Genomic DNA, 7,265 nt, shown 5'->3' on the forward strand with positions numbered 1-7,265 from the left:
GGGTTAAATTAAGCTATGAGTGCTAGCAAGAAACCAGCATAAGCTAAGGCCAAGCATTCATAACTAATAACAAGTTCTGTGTAAGATTTGGGGGCTGGTGGTCCAAGAATGCCTACTGTAGTTAACCACAGATTCATTAGATAACCCAGCAATTCTGCTCCTAACATCTACCCAAACCATGGTGAATAAGAATCCTCACGAGCACACACACACACAGAGAAAGAGAGAGAGAGAGAAAGAGAGAGAGAGAGAGAGAGAGAGGAGAGAGAGAGAGAAGAGGGGGAGAGAGAGAGAGAGAGAGAGAGAGAGAGGAGAGAGAAGAGAGAGAAGAGAGAGAGGAGAGAGAAGAGAGGGGGAGGAGGGAGGGAGAGAGGGGGAGGAGGGAGGGAGAGAGGAGAGGGGGGAGAGAGGAGAGGAGAGGAGAGGGGAGGGGAGAGGAGGGGAGAGGAGAGGAGGGAGAGAGAGAGAGAGAAGAGAGAGAGGAGAGGAGAGGAGAGGGGGGATAGAGGAGAGGAGGGAGAGAGAGAGAGAGAGAGAGAGAGAAAAGAGAGAGAGGAGAGAGAGAAGAGAGGGGGAGGAGGGAGGGAGAGAGGAGAGGGGGGATAGAGGAGAGGAGAGGAGAGGAGAGGAGAGGAGAGGAGAGGAGAGGAGAGGAGAGGAGAGGAGAGGAGAGAGAGACGGTACACACTTGTAACCCAGAAGTTAAGAAGTGGAATTAGGAGGCTCAGAAGCTACATGCCATCCTCAGTTACGTAACAGTTTCTAGGCTGTGTGTGTGTGTGTGTGTGTGTGTGTGTGTGTGTGTCACCCAAAGGCAAAGAGACAAAAATATCTCCAAAACAATATACACATAAAATCTGATAACTTAGAAAAAATACACCAGTTCCTTGAAAAAACTTGTGAAATATATCATCTGGTTTGCTAACTTGAGAATAAATCTACAAGATTAAACCTTCCCTGAAACTAATGACTGGCCCATGTGTTCTCACGGGCTATCCTACTATTTTTAAAATCTACATGAGGAAGGGAAGGTAAAGGGCACTGGAACTGGAGAGGTGGGATATGCACAACACACAATATGCAGGTGCATAAAAAATATTTTAAATTAAAATTTGAAGGAAGAAATTCCATATAATTCTACATAGATCTCTATAACTCCCTATTGTATATAATCTCTTCAAGAGGAGAGAGTATTTCCCAGTTTAATTTATAAGGCTCAGCTAGATGCCCAAGCTGAACACCAATAGTTCAAAAACACAGACAGAAAATATCCCTGATAAATATTTGTGCAAAACTTCTGTGTTGTCCACGGCCCATTATTATGATGGGGGCCATAGGAACCATGCACGATGAAATCCGAGGGCCGAGCTGAGCCATACTTCCCTGGCCCTGAGAGAGTTAACCTTGCCCCTTGGTGGTGGCCACTGCAGCATAAGAGTTGGCCCTGCCCTTCATGGTAGAGGGGACCCAGTGCTCCAGAGAGATGGCCCTGCCCCTCACCATGGGCTTAGAAGAATTGGCTCCACCCTTCACCTGATCCTCGCAGTCTCAGCATCCCAGATTGACCAAATTCAGGGCTTTGAGTTGCCCCAGTCCAACATCTACCCTATCTATGACGTGCCAGAATGCATGAAGGGACTGGTCCTGGGAACCATAGCCACACGATCTTCATGACTGGGCGGTAGCAGGATATTTGAAAGGAGTTTCAGGGAGGGTCCAGAACTGATGGTGGACCAGAAGCCAGAGGCCTTGAACCAGATCAACAACTCATCACAATGAACGTTTACAAGTAAAGCCGAGTTCACAAAACGGTCTACTGCATGACACACTGCAGCTCCCAGTGTCACCAAGATGAACGAAGAGGTGTTGGAGACAGGGGGTTAAATTGTCTTTGTTGCTGTTGTAGTTAACTCATTTTGTTTGGTTGGTAATTAATATTTTTAAATTTTTCTTTTTTTCAGGGGGATGCAACAGGGCTGAGGGACAGATATGGAGGGGCTGGGAAATGAGTGATTTGGTATGTGATGTGTAATTCCCAAATAATCAATTAAAAATTTTGTGTGGTGATATTTTGTTTGTGCTCTAACAAACAAAGCTTGTTAGACTGCAGGGCTAACCATTAGTGAGCCATAGAGGTCAAGCAGTGGAGGCACACACCTTTCATCCCAGCACCCGGGAGGAGGAAACAAGAAATGATATGGCTAGAGGAAGTGATAAGGCAGGGTGGAGACAGGAGCTTGTGATGTAGGAGGGTCTTCTATCTATCTGTTGCTTTCATTGGTTAATTAATAAAGAAAACTGCTTGGCCTGATAGGTCAGAACATAGGTAGGCAGGGAAGACAGGACAGAATGCTGGACGAGAGAAGCAGAGTCAGGCAGACGCCATGAATCTCCGGCCCGAGACGAACGTAGGTTAGGATCTTTCCCGGTAGGCCACAGCTTGGTGGTGCTACACAGATTTAATGGAAATGGGTTAATCAAGATGTGAGAGTTAGCCAATATGAGGCTAGAAATAATGAGCCAGGCAGTGTTTAAATGAATACAGTTTCTGTGTTATTATTTCCAGGGCTAAGCTAGCCATGCAGGAGCCAGGCGGGACAAAAGGCAGGCCTGCTTGCCTCATCACTACAAGCTTGGCCCCTTTTTTACTGAGAACTTGGTGAGGTAATCTTCCAGCATTTACCCCAATATTTGGTTCTGGGTTTTTATTATTAAGATCAAATATAATTCATACTACAATTATGTTAAAGAAAAAATTTTAAAAAGATGAATGCACAGGTAACCTTGCTCTACAGATAGATCACACCGTAGTGAGCCATGAAAGACTAAAGGTTTTCCTGAATGGAGCAGGGCAGCAGGGCCACTTCCATCACCAGATTCAGAACAGCAGGGGGCTCTAGCCACTCCAATATGGCAAGAAAAATCAGACAGAAAAGGCATGCAGACAGAAAAGGCATGCACACAGAAAAGGCATGCACACAGAGAAGGCATGCAGACAGAAAAGGCATGCACACAGAAAAGGCATGCACACAGAAAAGGCATGCACACAGAAAAGGCATGCACACAGAAAAGGCATGCACACAGAAAAGGCATGCTCACAGTAATAAACTGAGTTCCTGCTTTGACTTGACTCCCTATCACGTCTGATTGTCCTGCCCGTAGGACTGTGGAATGGGCGGATAGCGCACTCACCTTTCCCTGGGGAATAAGGAGGCTAAGGAAGCCTAACACAGAGGCACGAAAAGTTGAGATCTTGAGTAATTTATAATTGCCTCACCAAAAAGGGACACGGAGCTGTAATTCTAATAGGACATGTTCAGAATCTCTGCCAGGTTGTAATGATAGCAAAAGATGTGTCCTTAAAAATATTCTAAGGATAGACACACATGACATGATCATAAAAAGACAACAGAGAAAAAAATGCAAGTTCTCTCAACTTTTATAACCAGATTTCACACAATTATTGTCAAAATCCCAGCAATTTTTTTCCAGTTACAGACTACATTACTCTAAAATATATCTGGAAAGGAAAATGAATGAATATGACCAAAATCACGTTAAAACATCAAAATGAGAAGAATTCATCTACCTTATTTTAAAACTCACTGTATAGCCACCATACAAATACTGTAGCGAAGACTATGGGATACTGACAGGCAACGTAGCAATTGCTACTATGCAGTAATCAAGATTGTGAAGCCCATTTTGCAGAGGACCAGACACATACATCAGCAAAGCAGAAAAGATACTTCAGTGACAGACCCAAACACGCAGCCATGTGCAAGCAAGGCTGCTTTTCATCAGATGATGCTGAAAACCTGCTCTTGTGGAAAGGGGAAATCTCCCTCAACCTGACTTCTCAAAACCAACAAGTAACAAATCACCACTCATGCATAGAACACTAAAATGGTTAAGGGTTTTTGTTTTGTTTTTGTTTTTGTTTTAATAGAAACTATTCACAGTCGACAGCCAGGCAGAGATCTTAAAATTCCTAGTCCAAAGCATAACTTATTCATTGGGAAATAAAAAGATAAATTGGGCTTCATCTAAACTTTTATTCTGAAAATCCTGTCTGGGTTTTTCTTGTTGTTGTTTGTTGAGACAAGGTCTCACTATGTAGCCACATCTGGTCTAGAACTTTGCTATGTAATTCAGCTCCTCTTGCCTGTGCCTCCAGTGTGCTGAGATTTAAGCCATGCCTTCCACACTCCCCATGAATCTATAAGGAAAAAAGGAGGGGCTGGAGAAGTAGAGAAGGACCCAAACAGGAGAGCAGAGCCTGGCATGTGTGAGGCCCCAGATCGGGTCCCAGTGGGGGACAGGAGTGCCACCATGCCTGGCTTGGGAAAATCCTTTCCCACAGCAATACCTGACAAAAGTAGACTGTACAGACTATATAAAGACCTCCTACAATAGAACAACAACAGCAAAAATACAACTGAGCACAAGCAAAAGAAGATTTCATATGCAGGTGGCGAGAATAAAAACATGAACAGAAGGAAATGCTAACCAAAGTGATAACAGAACATGACCTCAAGTACATCAGTGATGCTGAAATTAAAGAACAGAACAAATGGTGAAGACATTGGTCCCATGTTTGTTGGGACTAGGGGGCAGGAAGGGTGAGCAGGTGGCTCACAAGCATAGAGAATTGAAACTGTTCTGCAGGTGATGGGCATACACACACCATGCTTTTCTAGAAGCCCAGAGATTATGCAACAACAAATGTGAACACATGACAGGACTGGGCTTCCTGCTGTAGAATTTTACTTTAAAATGTGCTGCATTTGTTTATGCTGTGGAACATTTGTTATAATGATGCAAAGATGTGTTGCATTCTTTAATGAAGATGTGTTACTTTGTCTAAAACACATGATTGGTCTAATAAAGAGATGAATGGCCAATAGAAAGGTAGGAGACAGAATAAAAGGGGATGGTAGACAGAGAGAATAAATGGGATAAAAAGGGCTATTAGGAAGGAGAGAGAAGAAGGAACAAGAAAAGAAGGAAGAGGACTCCAGGGGTCAGCTATACAGCAAACCATGGAGAAAGAAAGGTATTCAGAAATAAAGATAAAAGCCAAGAGGCAAAAGGTGGGCTTTTATGGGATAATTTAAGTTAAGAAAAGCTGTCTAGAAACAAACCTAGCTAAGGCCGGGCATTCATAAAAAAAGAATTTAAGTCTCTGTGTGTGCTTATTTGGGAGCAGAGTGGAGGGCCTCCAGGGAGCCAAATGAGTTAAGAGTATAAAAATGAACAACTACAGCTTCCGAGGATAATGGCATAGCAATGTAGATTTGATTGTCATAAGCGATGCCTCTGATTCAAGCTACTGATGGTGGGAAGGCTATGTTTATATGGGGAACTGTATGTAAGAACTCTGCATTGTCCACTAAATTTTGTTATGAATCTAAAACTACTAAAAAAATATAAGCAAGTTGTGGTGGGACCTGTCTCTAATTCCAGCACTTGGGAGATGAAGGCAGGAAGATTACAGATTAGAGGTCATCTCAGATGATATAGTGAGACTGTCTTAAATAATACAAAGTAATGATGATGATTAGTAACAACAACAAACAGAAGTGGGCAAGGACTCAGGGAAAATGATTCATTCATGTACCACTGGTGGGGGTACAAACCGTCCTCTACCCCAGATTTTGAGCTAAAAGTTTTCATGATGCCTTCAGTTTTACTTTAAGGCAGGATCAAGTATCCAAGACCACCGGAGAAAAGAGCCAGTTTGGAAACGCACGTGAGGGAAGCCCAGAAAAGCCTCCCAGTGTCCTTCCCTGCTTTGGGACTGGACGACACTGAAACAGCCGAGATGCTAGCCCAGGGTGTGTCTTCTCTAGTGACCCATGGTGATTGCTGCGAGATACAATATTTTGTCCCTGAGTAGAAGGAACAATAATTTGGAAAGCTGTCTCTGCTTTCTTCCTTTTACTGCCAGAGTTATGCACCTAGGGAGGCCTGAACTGCTGAGATAGGCAGGGAGGGAGAGAGATGACCAGTTTGACGTTTCCTGAAAATAATGATTTATTATCCATTCAGCTATTTACAGAGATGGTCGGTTTGGAATGCTGTGAAGGTCATACGGCTTTTGTGAAAAATTCTTCCATGATGAAGAATCCTTTTCATCTCACTTGCTGGCTGTCTGGTTGAGTTAATATTCAAAAAGCATGTTGCTGAAAGGAGAAAATACAATTGATGACACAATTCCCAAATATAAAAGCTGCCTCTTCTGTGGTTCACAACGCAACAGTTAGGTTTTCAAAGGAAGCCCCCATGACAGTCTCCTGGCTCCCCTCCCAGCTGACATGCAGTGCCTGCTCTGACCCTGGGAAGAGGTTCTGGCCTTTGTGGCTTGAGTGTCTCAGATGGAAATGAGGCCAGCATGGTGAGGGTTCATGCTGGCCTCAGAAGGATTAGCATCCAGTTAAGATCTAACTGATCTGCAAGACCCGTTACCGCTAAACACACTGAAGAAATCCAAAGACGAAAGGAAATGTAGAGGACTCCTCACACCTGACAGTGGATTTAATGACTCAGAGCAGGGCTGTTGTGACATCATGGCTGAGTGTGTGTCCACATGGTCCCTGCCATGTCCCCTGTGACATCATGGTGGCATATGCATCCACTCAGTGTTCCTGCCATGTCCCTGGTACGCTCATATTGTTACTCCTCTGTTGACTTAGCCTCATCTCTTTGTTTTATCAGGTTTCTTTCACTATTCTGACATGTGCTGACTCGGTTAGAGCCCTCACAACCTCTCTTGCACCGCCCAGGTCTAGGGAGGGCTCTTGATAGTCACCTGCACCTGTACTGCTGGTCCCACCTCACCATTCTCAGCCCCTCCTTGCACCCATGTCTGGGGCATCCTTCCTAACAGTGGGGACCAGGCACACAGGCATAGCTGCAGACAGTGAGTCCAGCAGGGTCCCACATTGGATGCTCTACTCCTGTTATTTAACTCAAAGAATGAGCTGGGGGAAAAAAAAACATTCAAAAGAAAATCAACTTGTATACATTTAATTTACTGTTTTTGATATTTTGAGGAGATAAGATCACTATATAGTCCTGGCACTGCTCTGTAACCCAGATCCTCCTGCCTCTGCCTTCCACTTGCAGACGTTAAAGGTGTGTGCCATCATGCCCACCTTATGTATTTTTAAAATGTGTGCTCTATTGCTGGAGGATGACATTAAACATCCTCCTCAAGTTTAAGACAATGAATAATACCAAATGATTATAGAACCAATTGTTTT

Source organism: Microtus oregoni, unplaced genomic scaffold (genome assembly GCF_018167655.1).
Source record: "Microtus oregoni isolate MIOR12 unplaced genomic scaffold, Mior012 000082F_ref0000272, whole genome shotgun sequence".
NCBI lineage: Eukaryota > Metazoa > Chordata > Mammalia > Rodentia > Cricetidae > Microtus > Microtus oregoni.